General features: G+C 45.2%; 1 long non-coding RNA gene and 1 other non-coding gene across 2 annotated transcripts; one reads left to right on the forward strand and one right to left on the reverse strand.

The window, feature by feature from the left end:
* Positions 1–8,809: 8,809 nt before the first annotated feature.
* On the forward strand, positions 8,810–12,050 carry LOC136301160 (uncharacterized). The gene is made up of 3 exons (XR_010723802.1): positions 8,810–9,122; positions 9,660–9,911; positions 11,145–12,050. It is a non-coding gene; the product is annotated as an uncharacterized lncRNA (long non-coding RNA).
* Positions 8,882–8,964, reverse strand: TRNAL-CAG (transfer RNA leucine (anticodon CAG)). The gene has a single exon. It is a non-coding gene; the product is annotated as a tRNA-Leu (tRNA).
* Positions 12,051–19,575: the final 7,525 nt, after the last annotated feature.

A 19,575-nucleotide genomic window follows, 5' to 3' on the forward strand; every position in this document is an offset into this window, starting at 1 on the left:
GTGGCCTTTGGTTTTAGACACCTAAAAATGAGCGTAACTTTTAACTATCAATTCACTGGTTTGTATTTTGGCTGATTCACTGTCAAGCAGAATTTTGGGCCATTCCTCTTCTCCACTGATGGGTTTCTTTCATGCTTTTGCAGAATACCTCGTTTGACACACCACAGGTTGGACAACACTAATTTTCCAAACATCCAGACTTTCAAACTATTATTCCATTCATAACCTGTGCATTACCCTCAATATAAGTTATGTTTCTACCAGGACTTCCAAAAAGAGACCAGAGACTTGTCTTTATCTCAGGATAAAGATTTTCTATCAAAGCAAATATGATTTTAATCGTGCATCGAATAGAACAGCATTTGCGGGCAGTGATTTTCTCTTCTATGCTTTGCTTGGCACCATGTAAAATAATATTTGTTTTCTTTATTTGAAGAGGAAAATGATCTTATTCGCCTTTTTATAACTTAATAAAGAGAGTAAAACAATGGTACCGTGAGTACTGGAGTTAATGAAATTTATTTCCCTTCAGACTTGTGTCTTGTTAATTTTGAATCTTGTGGAAATATAACCCTTGAGAAACTTTGAGATTTCTGATCTTTTGCCAGAGGGGTTTTGATTTAGATGAATTCAAAAAACTACAAAGAAAAACACACAGAAAAGGCAACAGCCATGCACACAGGACAACCAGGTCATCCCATCTAAATCCAGCTCAAAAATACTTTGGGATGGATCAGGTCCTCAGGAATGGGCTGGAAGAACATTCATGGGGCAGGCATTGAGCAAAAACCACCTCCTGCTCTGCCTGCCTGTCTCCCACCAGGATCTCTGGGCTGCGGTTTGCAGTCCTTGAGAGGGGAATGTGGGAATACGAGACTGCAGGGATTGGGGTCCAGATCCAAACACCTCTGTCCTGATGTCCTCACCCATGTGCCAGCTGGAGACCTGTCAGTACAATCAGTAACGACTTCAGAATTCACAGGATCACCAAATCACGGAATATCCTGAGTTGGAACGGGCCCAGAAGGAATACTGAGTCCAGCTCTTGGTCCTGCACAGGGAAACTCCAAGAATCACCACGTTCCTCAGAACGTTGTCCAAGATTTATGTGGGACTGTCCAAGATCCTCATCAAAAAGGCCTCTCCAGTGGGTCATTCCACCCTTTTAAATTCAGTTCTTCCAGCCCCTGGTGCCAACAATCCATCTGAATGATTCTGACTCGGAATGTTTAACATTTTAGCTGTGGTAGGATCCAGACTCGGAGCAAAATCCCATGGCAGTTAAGGGCTGAACGAACAGATTGTTCCTGCTCAGAGCAGTTTGCAAACAGCGTGAAGAGACTCAGACAAGCAGACAGTCCAAACCCAGGTGTAGGAATCCATTTCCCACACCCAACAAGTGTCTTCCATATAGGGAAAAGTTTGACACACCCCACCCCTTAAGGAAAAGAACCCTGAAACTTCAATACCCTTCTGACAGTAATGGGCTCAGTGCCAAGAGAGAGGCATCTATTGAACCTTTTCACTGTCCTTCAAATCCTGTACCTCTCCTTATTGGCAGCAGGTCAGGTTGTCCCTCCTAAAATATTCAGTATTTAGGAAGGGGCCCAAAGGCAGTAAAGGGATTTTTAGAGTGTTTCTAGCAGGGTGTCGGAGGTCTTCTTGGACACCTGTGAGCGGCTTTTCATGTTTTCTGTAACATTCGTTATTTTGTTATTTTTCATTTATTAAACCTTTTACTTTACAAAACACCTCTGAGGAGCAGTCTCGCTAATTAACTTTAGCCCCTTCTCTGCAAGGGCTGGACCCTCAGAGATTGATACATTTACACGTGGTTAATTACACTCTGACCGCCTTCTAACCTGTGTAACCCAGGGATCTCAGCACACCTTCAATTCCAGTTTCCCACAGCCATTGCCCACAATGACCATTAAGTTCCCTCGCTGAAATTCAAAGAAATGAATGTGTGTTCCAAAACAATTTCCAAGACCAGCTGCTCCATCAGCTTCCGAAGGAAGTCCCTGTCCTGAGTTCCCTTTCCGTCCTTCTTGGAGACAGGAGTGGCATTTGCCTCCTTCTGCTCCTGGGAACTTCCATGGTCACCGTGACCTTTCAAAGATAAGTGAGGGTGGCTTTGCAATGACATCAGATCCTGTGGATCCATCCTGTCCTCATCCATGCATTCCATAAGTCTATTTTATCTTAGCGTTCCGGACTGGATCCTCCTTCCCTGAGGATAAATCTTCCTTGCTCTCGTCCAGGAAAACAGGATTTCTGAAGGCTGATTTTACCAGCAATGACTTAAATGAAGAGTACTTGGGCAATTTCCATGTTCTTTGCCACCAGAATTCCCACCCTGCTAAGCAGCAGCCCCGCGTTTTCCTCACTCTCCTTTTGCTGCTGATATTCCTGCAGAAAACTTGCTGCCCTTCATGTCCCTCGCCAGATTTAATTCCAGATAGGCTTTGATTCCCCCCTCAAGTTGTATGCATCAACTCTTTTATTGCTGGGGTTTTTTTTGTTTTCTTTTTTTTTTTTTTTCCTGCAGAGGGAATTACATGGAGATCTACAACACAGGGAACACAATCCCAGCACCAGAGCCCATATTTGTTGGTCCATCTCGCCAGGATTTTTGCAGCTTTGCCAGCTTACATCACATATGGAGTCTTTTTCCATGGGAAAACATGGAAATGTTTTGTTCAAATAAAGACAGGGAACCCTCACTGCCTGGGGTTTGGAGGCAGACTTGGTTTTGATGTATCCCACGAAGAGGTCACAGGAAAAAAGGAAAGACACAGGATGAGGGCTGGAATTGATTTTTCACTATGGGATGGAATGACAGGAGTGGTTTCTTCTGTGTGAATGTTTATCTAAAGACCTGCTGGGATTTCTGCCAGCTCATATGGAACAAGAAAGATGCCTGTGCCACCCTGCATCCCAAAAATGAGGCTCCTGGGAAGAGGAAAGGCTGGGAAGTTGAAGGGCCAGGATAGTCCCTTTGGTTTTCTTTTTAAATGTCTTGTTAAAAAGAAGCTCTGATTCATACTTTTTCATGGGGAAAGATTTCTGGATCAGGACTACAAGGCTCAGTCAGAGTCTCGGGCTCTGCCTGGGGCTTCTCAGAGCCCACCTGATGGGTCACCCCTGGAAATCACATTCCCTTCAGCAGTGACATCACTTGCCTTCCTCTTTTCTCTGCAATAATCTTCATTTCAAAATCAGTGACCTTTACTCTTTACAAAATTCAGCTCCGAAGCAACACAAAGAGGCAAAAGGGTCTTTCCTTTGCCACTCTCCTTTCCACAGGTTGTAAATTTTCTGTTTTCCTGGGATATCATTGCCCAGTATAACTTTTATCAAGGACTATTAACACCTCAGGTTTGGAAAATCACTGAATTTAAGATTTTTGAACCCTGATTTTATGTTACTCTTTTTTTTTTTTTTTTTTTTTTTTTCCAGTTCTTATATTTCTCCTGATTATCTTCAGTTTCTCATTAGATCCTGGAGAGAGGAAGCTGTTCCCAGAACATCCAGGACAACAAATCTTCTGTTTTAAAGTATCCAGACCATGGATAACATGTTTGATAACAGGTTTGAAAGCCATAACACCAATGACACATGGTACATAAATAAAATTCCACTGCACACATCCAGGCACTTCCAACTCTGAGAGATTTCCCACAGGAGAACTCAGCTTCTCCTGCTCTGATTTATTCTGATGCCTTATTCCTTTCCATCTCCATTCATCAAAGCTTGAATGGAATAACAGCCTTAATAGATGCTAATTAGCAATATAAACCATCCACTGTGCAGTAACAGCAAAATCAGACTGAAAAAAGCCCTGTCAAAATAATGTTTGGGCCCGATGATTGAAAGGGGGAAAATGCAGTTGGATTCTTAATACTGGAGTGCAACTGAGAAAGAAAAGAGAAATTATTGCTTTTCCAATGTAAATTATAAGCAATTAAGAAGGGTGGTTAATAAGCCTTGGGACTGGAACCGCTTTGATTTTCCTGTATCAGCTCCTCCTTGTGCTTCAGCGTGCTGCAGGAGCTGAAACACAATTTTTGTGCGTTTATTGTCAGCTCTGGTTTGATTTCATGCTCATGCAGGGGAGAACAGCTCCAACCAGCACTGATCTCCTGCTGGAAAGAGGAGACACATTCTGGATTCAGCTCAGGGCCTTCCTTTCAGAGAGTGCAGATGTTTTGCTTTCTCTTGGAGGACTGGTATGTGCTAATTGGGCAAAGAAAAGTAATTAGTCAGGGTGTGTGGGAGGTGATTTGTCTGGATACCACCACAGTGCTTCTCACAAGGATCTGAGGCTGGAGCAGCGCTTGTGAACTGCCCGTAACTGCCCGGAAACTCACTGCAAACACCTGAAATCTGGGGTGTCTTCCACCCTCTCCCCAAATACTTCCTGCTCAAACGTGGAGCTATTGTGGTCCATTTGGAATTTCCAGGGAAAAAGGAGGATGACTTCTGGCCATGCTATGAGATTACATCAGATCATAAGATGGAATTGCAACAGAAATTGTTTCATCCACACATTTCCCAGGTTGTGCAGAGAAAATCATTCCATCACACATGAACTTTACTAGATTTTTAAATATGTTTTATACAGTCAAAACCCACAGAAATTCATTGGTTGGGGGTTCCCTGGTCCCAAGTAGCTCAGTTCTTAGTATTAGGGTTTCTATTGGATAGTGATTTCGTTGCCTCTGATGTTAATTAGGTTCTCATTCTCTGTTCTTTTATCTCTCTTTTTGCAGACCAGGTTTCTCAGACCATGCCAGGGGTGATTGTTGGAATTGATGTTCATTAATGGTCATTAATGGTTGTTGTCTTTTGTGTATTTTCTGTGCTACTCCCAGTCTGCTGCGATGTTCAGCTCATCAACAATCTGGTAAAACAATCTCTTCCAAAGAAACTTCAATTCCCTTCCCCACAGGGCAAAGGTGAACAAAACCCCCCTGACTAAAATTCTATAAAAAATTTTGAACTTGGTATCATTTCCAACAGTAGGACCCGAGGGAATGGTCTGAAGTGGTGCCAGGGGTTGGAAATTAGGAGGAATTTTTCACTCAGAGCTGGTTGGACACTGGAACATCTCCCCAGGGAATGGTCACAGCCCCAAGGCTGCTAAGGAAGTGTTTGGAGAAGGTTCTCAGGCACGAGTGGGATTGTTGGGATGTCCAGGACCAGGAGCTGGACTTGAAGATCCTTGTGGATCCCTCCCAGATCAGGATATTCACCCTGGGAAAGACATTCTCAAGTAGTATCCCAATGCCCAATGCTTGAAAGCTGAACATGTTCTTGCCATGTTCTACTGGGTCATTTTAGAGGAGAAAACCGGGCCATTAACTGAAATTCACTTGTCACCAGGTGATACATGCTGCGTGGGGCCAAGTGTGTTTTTAGCCCCAAGAAGGTGTATCAAGCTCGGAGGGTTGACCAGCAACCTCCAAGAAATAAAAAATAGTTAACAAGACAGCTGATCAGAGGTGTTTTGAAAAAGCAAAAAGTCTTAATTAAAGAAGAAAATAACAAACTATACAGAACAAAAGAGTAAAAACCGAGTGCAGGGAGGTCCCTTGCACCTGCTAAGACACCCTGAAAAGGCCCTGAGAGACTCTGTGCTCTCTCTTAAGTATTTAATGATGTAGGAGAGATTCTTGTCTTGCTGCCCAATAGAAAACAGCTACATTCCTTGAGGAACAGCTCAAGGATCCGACTGGTGCCTTTTTCCTGGCACTGGGCCAATTATGGTGAGAAGAGTATGGAAGTTTCTGGTTCTTCCTTAAAAGTTCAGGGGTGAAATTGAAACTCTTTTTCTAATATGGGAACACCTGCTTGGGTGTGGGGGTGCGCTGCAACAACCAGGCTGTCCTGAAGTCCCCTGGCCAAGAGAGGAATCCCTGCTCCAGAATATTTGGATGCCAATCAAAGTGCTGGCCATATTGTGAGGCTCAGCTGCTGAGATTATTCTGACTTCAGGAAAAACCACAAAATCCCTGTGAATTCAAATGTTAAAGCTCAGCAGAAAAGGAGCAACTTTTCCCAGGTCGGTGTCCACTTTAAAAGTTGTTGGAACGAGCAAATTCCGTGTTCCTGTCTCTCTGTTTATCTGCCTATGTGCCTATTTATGCAGCTAATTTTCCTCAAGAGCTTCAGAGCTCATTCTGGGTTTCATCATTTTGTGGGGAGCATCTGACACCTCACAGGACCAGAAGAGAAATATCTCCCCCACCATCCAGCTTCTGCAAGCCAGACTTGGGGAGTAGGATTTTAATTTCCTATAAAACTCAGTGTGAAAACCACCGGTTCCCTATGTACATGTCTAAATATATATAAAAATATTATATATTAATAAATATTGATATATTACTACATATAAATATATATATAATATATAAATATACCTATGTGCTTCTGTGTATATGAACATACACATATGTATATATAAATATATATAAAGTCTGGCAGGCACTGGAGAAATTTTTGGGAAGAACTCTTTCGCCTGCAGTGAATGTTTTCCTGGGGAATTCAACCAATTTTCTTCTCTACCATGAAATTCCAGTGTTTCTCTCATGGTGTCTCTAAATTTGATTCGATGTGTCCAGAGGAGATTTTGGTGTCTTCCTGCTTTTCCAAGAACCCAGGAATCAGAGTAAATTCCAACCAAAAGTCTTTTGTTATATAATCCTGTTTATGAAAAATTTGTCTACAGATGGTGTTTCTTTTCAAGTCCATCACTGAAAGCTAGAATTATTTTTTCAATTGTTTCTATTTACCAACAACAACATTAGCAACAAAAGATGATTAATTATCATCAGTTATTCTGTAAAACCCCAGATATTTCTGGAAAGATGAAGTTTTAAATACAAATGTTACATAATAGGAATGTCTACAGCAGAATGCATTAAATTTCAAGCAGTTCAGGCAGCATTTTATTTCGCTTCCCCACTGCTCCTAATAACACTCTTTGTTCCTCTCTAAGCCAATCTTTCTCACTCTTTGTTGGTTTTACATTCTGCAAATGCCTGTGGACAGTTCTGGTCCCCTTAGTCAGGGGTTGGACAAATTGCACACATTGTTTCCTTTTAATCTCATCTCCCTCCTGACTTCTGAAATACTCAGAGTTGTCTGTACTCCACCATCCTCAGCAGTTTACCAACTCTTTCTTGATATTTTGTTGTGCTGAGCCAGCACCATTCCACAGTGGGAGTCAGATGATCCCGAAGCACTCAATCCTTTCTGTTCAGCAGCAGTTTTGGGGGAAGCACCTCATTGCTGATTGCAGCAGAACATCTGATTTTCAGAAAGCTGTTGCACTCGGAAATTCTAATTAGAGACAAGGCTTGGCCTCTTCTCCCACACAGTTAATGACAGGACAAGGGGAGATGGCCTCAAGTTGGCACCAGGGGAGGTTCAGGTTGGATATCAGGAAAAAAAACATTCACCTGAGGAATGGTGAAACATCAAAACAGGCTGCCCAGGGCAGTGGTGAAGTCACCAACTCTGACCGTGACATAAAAGCCTTCATGGTTTTATATTCTCAGCTGGACTTGGGCTCTTGCAGCAGCCAAGTCTTTCCTTCTGCAATGCCTGCCTCAAAGGAGGACTTTATTTTTTTAAGTTAAAAATTGAAATTCATCACTGCCCTCACATCAGCTCTGCACTTTTTTTTCCCCTTGGCTGTAGCAGAAAAGGTCCTTTGGCAATTATATTTAAAGGAAGGTGCACACCTGAGAATGCAGAAAGTCTACTGCGTTGTTTTTGTTAAGAAAGTAAAATTGGGATGATTCATTTGGTCCAATTTCTGTGCCTTTCAAGACAAACCAGTTTTCCTGCTCTTTTTATGCACCTTTGTTTGCTGGACTCCTCTCTTTGCCTGGGAGGCACACAGGGATCTCAAGGATTTGCTGCTGGTTTCGAAAATGAAGGATGGAAGAAATCCAGGATCTGGGATTTGATTGCAATGGCAATGAGCTATGACCAAAAAATTCTTGTGAAAGAGTGGAGCAGTTATTGCTGAGAGTTCCTGCTCTGAGAGATGAGGATATTTCCACTACCAGCAGTACCCAAACACTGCAGGGCTGGATATAACGCTCTCAATAAAAGACATCATCTCAAGGAATTTGCAGCATAAAAGTTATGAAGCCTCACATGAATTAGGGAAAAAATGGTGCAGTAAAAAGATTGTTATGGGTTTAACTGCTGCAGCTGCTGCTTTTTATTTTTCTTTCCCTTGTTGTCTTGTTTAGGTTTGAAGAGGATTTCTGAGTTTGAGAACCACAGAACTGATGGGTTTGGCAAAGACCTCCAAGATCATCACATCCAGTCTTTGACCAAGTGCCACCATGGCCACTGAATCGTGTCACAAAGAGCCACATTTATTCATTTTTGGAACTTAGCCCATTGATCCAGCCTGTCCAGGTCCCTCTGTAGAGCTTTCCATGCCACAAGCAGATGGATTTCAATCCTGTCACTGGCATGGTGCCCCTGGGTTCACCCAGGTTTTATCCCCTTCCCCTTCAAACCTCGTTTAAAGCCCTCAGTCGGACCCAAAACTCACGTCTCAGAACCCTTTTCCCCCTTGAGACAGGTGAGATGCACCTGTCACCAGCAGCCCCAGTGCCTGTAAAACATCGGAAAAGCCAAAATTCCACCTGAGCCGGGTTGATCCTGTGGAAAAACGAAACTCCACCTGAGCCAGGGGTTGATAAGTGGGAGGGGCACTTTATCACTGCCAACAAGAATAACCAACACTGGGTGTTAATTCCGGGGCGGGACCAGACAACGGAGATTCCCAGGAATGTTTCCCGCACAGGGAAGTCAGCAGAATTCCCTGTGGGATGGCTCTGGCCAGCAAAGAAGTTGTCAGAAGTGGGATTCGAACCCACGCCTCCAGGAGAGACTGCGACCTGAACGCAGCGCCTTAGACCGCTCGGCCATCCTGACCCCTGCACACCCCTTTCCCGCTCCTGGAATTCCTGCGAAATCATTTTCCATTGCGTGTGTCCTTTTGGTGTCTGGAGCATTTCCTTGGGCATCCAGGATTCTCCTCTGGGATGCAAAGAAGAGCCTGAGCTCCGGAACTGACAGGAGAGCACAGCCAGGTAGGGGTCGGTCTCTTCTCCCAAGTAACAAGGGATAGGAGAAGAGGAAACGGCCTGAAACTGCGCCAGGAACGGTTCACATGGGATATTAGGACAAAGTTCTTCAGTGAAAGGAGCGGGAATGGGCTGTCCAGGGAAGTGCTGGGGCCACCAATCCCTGGAAGTGTTCAGAGCTGTGTGGATGTGGCTCAGGGATATGGTGTGGCAGTGAACACAGTGCTGGGTTAGTGATGAGCCTCGGTGATCTCAGAGGTCTTTTCCAAGTTCAGTAATTCCACGAAAAGGCTCGACGCTCTCCCTATTCACACCTACAACTAAGTCAACAATCAATTAAGAGGTTAACAATTAGCTTAGGGTGCGCCTCACCAGTGCAAATACCAAAAAACCAGCTTAATGAAGGAGGTAAAAACCCCAAAGAACCTCGAGAATCAGAATAAAAAAAGAGGCACAATAATTTCTGGCATATCCCCTTACCTCTGCTAGCTCCATTTTTTTTTTCTTTCTTTCTTTCTTTTTGATTTTTTTCCTTCCTTTCAGAGTGCTGGAATTTGTCCAACAGACTTTGGATGAATTGACAGTGGCATATGCATGAGCTGATGGCTGCGAACAGCAACGAGGTTTTCCCCTCCTGCGAAGCTCGGTGCAAGTCCCCAGAGAGGATCTGAGCAAGGTTATCTCTTCCCTTTGAAGGTGGAAACAGCAGGACTTTGCAGTGTCCAGAAACAGGGCTGAGGAAATTCAGTTTAAAATGAAAAGAGAGATTTTGTTCCGACAGAAAGGGAAATTGAGGTAAGCGACAAATCTTCCAGATTTATGTGGCTCACAAAATATATCTGAGACAGAGAAAACCACAGAAAATAAATTTCACCCTTTATGCAACTGATGCTGGGGGGTTGGAAGTGGATCTTTAAGGCTTCTTCCTGCCCAAACCAGTTTGGATTCTGTGATATTTTAAGGAGGTTTTGTGGTAACGATCCATGGTCCCGGACAGTGGTGGGGGTCTTCATGAGGGTCTTCACAGGAGAAGAGAGGTGACATTTACAGAGACAGACGAGGAGAGGGCTCAGAGCATTCAAGGTCCCTTCCAGCTCAAACCATCCTATGATTCTGTAATTCCCTATAAAACCCCATTTTAGAGGATTTTACATGGAAACTCTTATAACTGTACCGTTACAGATGAAAACTTCGGCGTCCCTTTTAACTTTTATCCAGCAGAAGAATTTCCTGAGCTTGTAAGGGAAAGAGTTGCAGGAGGTCCATAATTATCAGCTGCTTCTGCCCGCATTCCTGGCTGATGGGAAGTCGTTAGTCTTGAGCCCTGGCTAATGGGCCATGTTAGAGAGACAGAGGAGATTTTGGCACTACAAATTCGCAGCATCGGTGCTCTCTCGGTGGATGCAAAGCCCTGTGTCACCACTGCCCATCACAGGGATGTGGCCTTAATGACAGTGACCCTTTGTCCTGGGAGGCATCAGTGGCAGAGAAAGGAATAAAACTCCTGGGAAATGAGTGTCAACCTGCCGCCAAAGCAATGTACCTAATTTAATGTATAAAATAAATTTTATATATATATATATATATATATAAATAAAATTTATACATAAATATATAATTTTATATAATTATAAAATTAATTAATAAATTTAAACCTCGTTAAGTTTTATAAATTTAAAGGCAGACATGGAGAAAAAGGGCAGGAGGGCAAGCCAGGGGCTTCTGAGTTGTCCTAAAGGACATCCTGGTCAACCCCTGTTCCTCGAACTCCTTCGGGCCTGGTGGCATCTGGGTGTGGGTGGCCACGGGTGAGTAAGGAAGGTGTTTTGCAGAGCTCCAGCTGGTGAGGCATGAGCTGTGCCAGGCTCGGAGTGGGAAACACAATGCCAAGGTGTTTCCATTGGGGAAACATTCCGCATTTGGATTGCTTTGTATGAGAATAAACAGACGGCATGAAGGAAGCTGCCAACTCCCCATCAACACCGCGTCCTTTTAAGGCTTTTTTTTTTTTCTTTTTTTTTTTAACAGCTTCACAGACTCCCAGGCAAGATCGTGTAGCAGTTTTGAAATCAATGAGGCATTTGCCATTTCCCTCTCACCTTGCCTGCCTTTGGTTTGGCACAGCTCCACGGCTCAGCTTTTATGCCTGTGGATCTCTCTTGCTCCATCGTTAAAACAAACGAAACTTTGGCTCATTCTGGCTTGGGAAAGGAGAAGGGTCAGGAAAGTCTCGTTTGCTCATCTTGGCAGACGAGTCACGGACTCAGAAGAAGATTCTGGAGGACTGGGGCAGCCACCACCTGCTAAGAACAAGGGCAGAGCCTCACTCCAAGGCCAGGCACCTTGAGGGGAGAGCTCCTTCACCAAAGGTCACTCATCCAGGGGGATACCTCCAGGATTTTATGCCCCCATCCCATGTCTTGCCAGTGGGATCTTTAAGCAGAAGAGGCCACAACTCTCGTTTCCCATGTGAGAAAGGATCCTTGATGAGATTGCGTGACACTTTGTCCAATTCCATCTTTGTGGATTCACAGAATGGTTTGGTTCAGAAGGGAACCAAAGATTATCTGTAAGATTATCTACCTCCTTCCATGGGCAAGGACAGCTTCCACTGGACCAGGTCGCTCAGAGCCCCTTCCAGCCTGGCCTTGGACACTTCCAGGGATGGGGCTTGAAACCCTTCAGGACTGGGGACTCCACCACATCCCTGGTCAGGTTGTTCCAGTGTTTGATTGTTCTCGCTGTAAAAGAATACAAATAAAATATTTCTTATCTCAAGATGGAACTTTTGATGTGTCCACATTCGACGCAGGCTCACCCTGCTTGGCAGAGATTTGTGACTCTAATCGATGTTTATTAAGGGAAATTTTATTTCAGGAATCTCTTGTTACTATTATAACTTGAGGCTGGGTGGAGAAAGGGTGTTAATTTCTTTAATTTTCTAAGCCATGAGGATTTTAAGTGCTCATCAAAAAGTGCAATTAAGTCAAGCTCACTTGCTTAAAAGTATCCAGTCTTATCTGCATGAGAAGAAAGGGAGAGGCTGCAGGCTGGGATGTTGGATGGAGTTTTAAATCACAGCCTGTGCAAACCAAGCTGTGGAGAAGTTTCCTTTTGCAATTTAAAAAAAAAAAATTAAAAAAAAAAAGAAGAAAAAGGAAAAAAAAGAAAAACTGTTTTGTACATGGATTTGTACCTGAGCTTGAAGTGCCAGAGGCACCCGTGTGCAGTGCTGTTCATCTGAAAGTGACCAGGGCGCTGGGATGTCACTGCCAGGCTCTCAGAGAGGAGCGGGGACAGCAGCGTCGCTGTGTCTGTCTGTGAGCATTGCTGCCCTCTCCTGGCTCCAAAGCAAACAAAACCAGGGAAAATCGGTTCGGGAAGGATGAGGATGGCAGCAGGGAGCGCAGGGATGGATGCAGGACAGGTGGGACCTGCAGACATTGCTGCTGCTTTTGGGGGAAATGGGGTCATCCACGCTGCTGGCAGACGTCACCCCAAGTAATCCCGGCCGCCGGGGTCCTGCTGACCAGCTCTGTCTTCCCGGTGGTTTTGTCACTCGGAAGGGATCACAGAGTCATGGAATGGTTTGGCTTGAAATAGACCTTGAAGATCATCTCACTCCACCCCCCTGCCATGGGCAGTGACACCTCCCACTATCCCAGGTTGCTCCAAACCCCGTCCAATCTGGCCTGGGACACTTCCAGGGGTGGGACAGCCACAGCTCCTCTGGACAAGGCACAGCAGGATCTCTCTGCAGAGGACTCCAAAGCTACTTTCAGGTAGGGGAACAGGGGTTTCAAGTGTTTAACCATGAAGCTCAGACCTTCTTTGACCTTCCACATATTTGGTCAAGGTTTTTCTCCCCTGTCAAGCAGTGGGGCTTTGCTGTGACTTCCCCAGAGCCCAGCGAGGGACTTGGAGCCTTTCTTCTGCCAGCAGCCCCTGTCTGCCCTAGAATGGGTGTCTCAGAGAATCCCAGAACGGGTCAGGCTGGAAGAGACCACAGTAGCGTCATCTGGTGCCACCTCCCTGCTCCAGCAGGGCCATCCCAGGGCACAAGGTTGTGTCCAGATGGTTCTGGAATGTGTCCAGTGAGGGAGACTCCACACCCTCCCTGGACTATCTGTTCAGGGCTTGGTCACTGCACAGGACAGAAATTTTTCCTCATGTTCTGGTGGAACTTCCTGGGCATCATTTTGTGCCTCTTTTCCTGTTGCTGGGCCCCATGGAGCCATGCTGCATGCTGGATACTGATGAGGTTCCCTCTCAGCCACTTTATTTGAGACTGAACTTGTTCAACTCTCTCAGCCTGACCTCATGAAAAAGATGTTAAAGTCCCTTCATCATCTTTGTTGCTGTCTTCTTGTCTTCTCTCTTCACTTTCTCTGCTGCTGAATCTCTACAGCTGCAGGTCTAGGTCTAGAAGACCAAATTAAAGAGCTGGCACACGTTCTTAATCCCAGAATCAAAGTGTTTTAAAAGGGATTTGGTCCATATGGACAAAGTGTCACCCTCCTTTTCACCCTCAAACCAGGGATTCACATCCCTGGCACCTCCTGGGACTTGTCTGGCCTGATCAAACTTACAAACTAGGCTAGAACACCAACAGGGAGAGGTTGGCAGGAAAAAAAGACCTTTGCAAAACATCCTGAGAGTTTAGCTTCCAATGGTGGAAACGTGGAAGTCTTATTTGGAAGTCTGACAAGCTGTTGGCTCAGAAAAATCCTACATTTGCTGAACTGTTAACACGAGTCTCTGGGAAGATGTGCTCGGGTTTCTAACTCACGTGGCACCTTCACATGGAGCCTCAGGAAGAAAGAGGATCATCCCAACCTTTTCCATGGGAACAAGGTTACCTGGAGCACTGCTGTGTGTGAGGGAGAGGGACAAAAGTGTCCTGTTGTGGTGACAGGATGTCCCCTGGCAATCTGTGCCTGAATTTAGTGGGGTGATGATTAAATATTCACCACATTAGCTTAGCAAATGTTACCTGTGTTGGGGGAAACTTGATTAATTCCATTTTGGAAACCCCTCAGCTGAAATCCTCTCCCTCTCTTTTCCTTCACAGAGAAAGAAATAAAACATTGGGAAATAAGCAACCACTTCCATTGACCATCACTTTTTCTCCAGTCAAGCAACAAATGAAAAATATCTCCCCTACCCCCCACTTGAACCCTGCTGATTGCAAGCCAGTCCTTAGAGAAGATAGTTCTTTAAAATAGAAGAGATAAATCATGACTAATCACATGAAGAATGAAAGGAAAGCTCTGAAAAATGAAAAGAAAGTTTTAAAAAATAAGGAAAGCTTCCAAAACCTATTAAGGAATGTTTAGGTCCTGAAGACCTTTGTATATGAAGCTGTGGAGAGCCTTCCTGTCTGGATGAGTCACATCTCCAGGCAATCAACTTCGTATTTCTCCTTTCCAAGTGCCTTTCCAGGAAGGTGTCTCCACCAATCCCAAGCACAACTTCTTCCAGCACAACTGCTCCTTCCAGCAGCTCGGAAACGAAGAGAGGAAATCTATTCCTGCAGCAGACAGGAAGAGTTGGAAGAGCTGCAGAGCTGCCCATGCCTAGCTGTGGGTCAGCTGAAGCCAAACCCTTCTCCCTCTGTGTTTTCTCCTGTACACAGCAACCCCCAGCAAATGCCAGGAGCTGCTGTTCCTGGCGGTGCAGCCAACAGTCGTGATTCCTCGGAGCTGAAAATAGGACGGTGCTGGCGGCAGCTGATGCTTTTGCTCACAACTCCCAGCTGAGTGGGCTACCTCCAAAAAAAGCAGATGGCCAGGGAGGAACTCCAGCGATTTGCTACAAAGCAGCTATAAGTCCCCCTTCGCCCACAGCTCTGAGAGCTCAGCATTTCATGACATCTAGTGGGCAAGGCAGGCACAGTGACTTGTGCGGAGAGAAAGCCTCGGGAAAAAAAAAAACCCACAACCAATAGATTGGCCCCAGAGAAATGCAGGTATGGAATTAAATAGGAGAGTAAAGAGAGCTGATTTCCTCCCTTGAAAGAGTCACAACCTCAGCAGTAACTCCAGGGGGAGATAGGGAAGAAAATCAGAGTTATGGAGAGGGCAAGGGATTTGAGAAAGATCAAACATCAGGTTAGCTCAATAAAGGCAATTATATTCAACCCCAGCCCTCCTCAGCCTCAGTCTGTCCCGTCTCCTGGCTGGAAGGAAAACTGAACTCTCTGAACAGGGACATCACCCAGAAGGTGCCAAAGAAAGGAGAAAATTTCCTAAGAGAAACTTGTTGAGCTATTTCACAAAATCAGAGGGAGAAACCAGGAATATTACCTCATAGCTAAAGTGTGACACTGGGACACATCACCCGAGTGTGGGATGTGACATCCTCATGGCAGGGAAGATCCTGAGGGGCTGGAGCATATCCAGAGGAGGGAATGAAGCTGGGGAAGGGTCTGGAGAACAAGGAGCAGCTGAGGGAGGCTCAGCCTGGAGAAAAGGAGGCTCAGGGGGGACCTCCTGGCTCTGCAAAACTCCCTGACAGGAGGGTGAAGACACGTGAGTGTTGGTCTCTTCTCCTGGGTGACAAGTGACAGGATGAAGGGAAATGGCCTCAAGCTCCATCAGGAGAGGTTTAGACTGGACATCAGGAACAAGTTCTTCACTGAAAAGCTGGTCCAGCCCTGGAACAGGCTACCTTTGGACGTGGTGGAGTCACTGTTCCTTAGATGTGACACTTGGGGACATTGTTTCATGGTGGCCTTGGCAGTGCTGAGTTAAGGGTTGGACCTGATGACCTTTGAGGTCTTTTCCAACCTAAACGATCCTCTGATTCCCTGTTCCTGTGTTCCCCCATTGTGCTTTAGAGACAGACTGCAACAAGTTAAAATCTCCTGCCCATTCAGTTTTTAAACCATTTTAGGTTCACCTCCCCTAGTCGTGACAGTATCATTAGGACGAGGTGCCCAACTTCACTAAAATCCCAATTTCCCTCAATTTCCTTAAAATAACTCACCTCCAGCCATTTATTTGGAGGAATCTGTCAACGTCTGACCAGACGAAATCCATTTCAATGCACCAGAGCATCCTCACCTACCTGCCCAAGGTTTTTGCAAGTTTTAGCACAGGGTTATTCTGGAACTCAATGGATGGGGAAAAAAATGAGTGAATGCAAGAGGGATTTGCAGGTCTGTGGTTCTCCAGTGTTTTGCATTTGAGTCTGAGGGGGCAGATTAACCCTGAAGCTCCCAGAGAGGCTTCTGAAGCCACAGAGGATGAAATCAGAGTTGAGGTAATGCCAGTTTTTGATGTAATACCAGTTTCATTCTTTAAGGACCACACTGTGTGTTCATCACATCCTGGTCTTTCTATTTTCTGCCTTTTTTTTTTTTTTTAAAATCCCTGTGAGTTTCTCTAAACACCTTCTCTCCCTTTCCAGGGGCTCACGCATCCACCCTTTTCCTTTCCTACTGAGAGAATCACTCGCCCCATTCTCCATCCTTCTGTAAGGAGCAAAGAGCATTTACTCAAGTTGCAAAATGCATTTTTTTTCCCTTGCCCCAAGATTTTTCCCAAACCACCTACTTGGGAGAATCCCAGGAGCTCCTGTTTGCTTTCAGTGATTACCTCAGTGATTGCTGCTGTGTTGTCTTGCTTTGCTTTCCTGGGTGTTCCTTCCCAGAGCTGTTTCTGCTCCAGGTTTTCTGAGTCGTAGAGGAAAGGAAAATAAAAAAAAAAAATTAAACAAAATAACTTCCTTTGAGCCAAACGCAAATTAGGCAACTGAGCTGACAGAAATGCTCACTGGTCCAGGGGAGAGTGGATTTGTAATCTAAATTACCGTGGAATAAAAGCATCATCCTCCCTCTGTTCTCGAATTTAAACATTGTCTCCTGTTCTTCTTCCCTTTTTGTTTGACTAATTTAGTTGCCTTTGGTCTAAGGGCAAGGAAATCTTATTTGCATACTGTAGAGGACATTAATTACGAGTCCTTTTACCTCAAGCCCTGCTCCTCCTGCACCAACTGGAAGCCTCAGCCTGACTGCAGCCCTGGCTCCTGCGAGGGTTGTTAATTATTGAGCCCGTTGAGCTTCGCCTGAACATAACGAGATCAGGGATGAGCTGTGTCTCCCTGGGGGCCTGGCTGGAAGGAGAGGACGGGCACTGGGGAAGGGGATGAGCCACAGCAATCCCAGTTCAGGAGAAGGTCTGACTGTGAGAAGGACAGAGTGAATGCTGACAGAGTCACAGAACCATGGAGCGGTTTGGGTTGGAAGGGACACTAAAAATCATCCAGTTCCAACCCCCTGCCATGGGCAGGGACACCTTCTACTGGACTAGGTTCCACAGTCTAAATTCCAGAGCCACAACTTCTCTGGACAACTTGTTCCACCCTCACAGTAAAAAATTTTTTCCTAATAGCTAACCTAAAGGTACCAAACTTTGAAATAACTTCCCCTTGTCCTCGATTGTTGGGATTTATTGGGTGGTGAGGCACAGGTTGCCCAGAAAAGTTGTGGCTGCCCCATCCCTGGAAGTGTCCAAGGCCAGGCTGGACAGGGCTTGGAGCAACCTGGGATGGTGGAAGGTGTCCCTGCCCTTGCCATGGGGGTTGGAACAAGATGGTTTTCCAAACCCTTCCAAGGCAAACCATTTTGTGGTTCTGGGACTGGAAATGCCCTAATTCTGACCGAGATTCCCCATCCCACAAAGCCTGGAGTCACTAGATCCAGGACTCCAGCCAAGATCTTCTTTTGGCTCTGCCATGCCAGGGGGCTGATGAGACTCCATAAAATGCTCAGAGAAGGTGTTCCTCTGTTAAAAATTAGCAGCTCTGGTCTCCCCTGATGCAGAACTGGCTTTATGATAAATTTATTTTTCTAGAATAGGGTAATCCTGTATGAATTTCCTTCACCTATCTCATCCCCTGGATAGTCTAAGACTGGGTGAGCTTATCAAGGCACAAAATCCAACCGAAAAACCAAGAAAGGTATCACTCCAAAAGTATAATATCCCAAGCCTTGGGAAACTTCACTTGAACTCTTCCTCCAAAGCTTGGGATGAACTGCAGCCTGCTTAGCTCCCCTTGGATTAACCAGACCAGATGGATCACCTAAAGTTTATTTTGTAGGACGGGAGAATATTCAAGCTCTTCCCTTTCTGGAGAACACCTGGGCTCTGACTGTTAAATCCTTCAATGCTGGTGCAGAGTGGATGAGTCTGGACTTTAGGCTGAACCTGGAACCCAGCCTGACCCAGAGTGTGGATTTCTATTTTCTGCTGCAGGTCATGACAGATTTTAGCTCCTTAGGAAAACTCCCTTATCTAAAATATTCCCTCCTGGAGCCTTGCTCAAAGCCATTTGCAAGACAGCTGGAGATAGATGGAATTGTCTTTAGAGGTCATGTGGAAACCTCCAAATATAAGAGGATCTGCTCTTCCTGTGCTCCACTCTCCTCATTAGGAAGTTCCTCCTGGAGGTGCAGAGCTGCATTTTTGGTGTCGATGACTCCTGCCAGTTCTCCTCCAGAAGACGGCAGGAGGCTGGATTTGCTCTGTGATGTCTTTTGGCACTGACAGCAAGCTGGGGATGTTATTTACAGAAGTTTGCTGTGACAGTGCAGGGAGGGCTGAGGGACATTTGCCTGTGATATAGCAGCGGAATTTAAGGCTCTGATGTGTTTTATTTATGGCGTGTTTCCAGATGCTGGGCACAGAAATAATTTGCTTAATAAAAAATACAAATAAAAAGACATCCAATGCCTTGTGCTCGCAGCCCAGACAGCCACACACTGAGTGACAGCCTGTCAGGGAGCTGGAGGCTTTGGAACAGTTCTGTTTTCATGGAATCCTTCAGGTTAGAAAAGTCCTTCAAGATCATCGGGTCCAATTTTTGACTGAACACCACCACACCCCCCAAATCACATCCCCAGATGCAATGCCCACTCATTTTTGAACATTTGAGGGGTGATAACTCCACCGTTTCCCTGGACAGTCCATTCCAATGTTTAACCAACCTTTCAGTGAAGAAATTTTTCAGAATATCCAACTTGGATCTCCTCTGTCACAGCTTAAGAGGTTTCCCTCTTGTCCTATTCTTTTCTGGAGGAAGAAACCAACCCTCACCTCACTCAGCCTCCTTTCAGTGGTTCTAGAGAGCAATAAGGTCTCCGCTGAGCCTCATTTTCTCCTTTTTAGGGTCTTCCTCGAGCTGTTACTGTAATGAGGGATCAAGGGTTGGACAATTCCTTTTTCTATGTGTTTTCCTCTCTTTCCAGAGGCCCATCAAGTGTCACAGGGGACAGTGAACAGCATGTTACCCACAGGGCTGGGTGATGTGATTTCAGTATCTTCAGGCACCAGAGTTAACCTTGGGAAAATTATTCAGGGCATTAAATCTGGGAATTTGGATTTACATTGTCAAGCACTGGAACAGGCTTCCCAGAGAAGTGGTGGAGTCACCATCCCTGGAAACGTTCAAATGGGCT

Source organism: Chamaea fasciata, unplaced genomic scaffold (assembly GCF_029207755.1).
Source record: "Chamaea fasciata isolate MVZ Bird 193981 ecotype frontalis unplaced genomic scaffold, bChaFas1.0.hap1 SCAF_1, whole genome shotgun sequence".
NCBI classification, from domain to species: domain Eukaryota; kingdom Metazoa; phylum Chordata; class Aves; order Passeriformes; family Sylviidae; genus Chamaea; species Chamaea fasciata.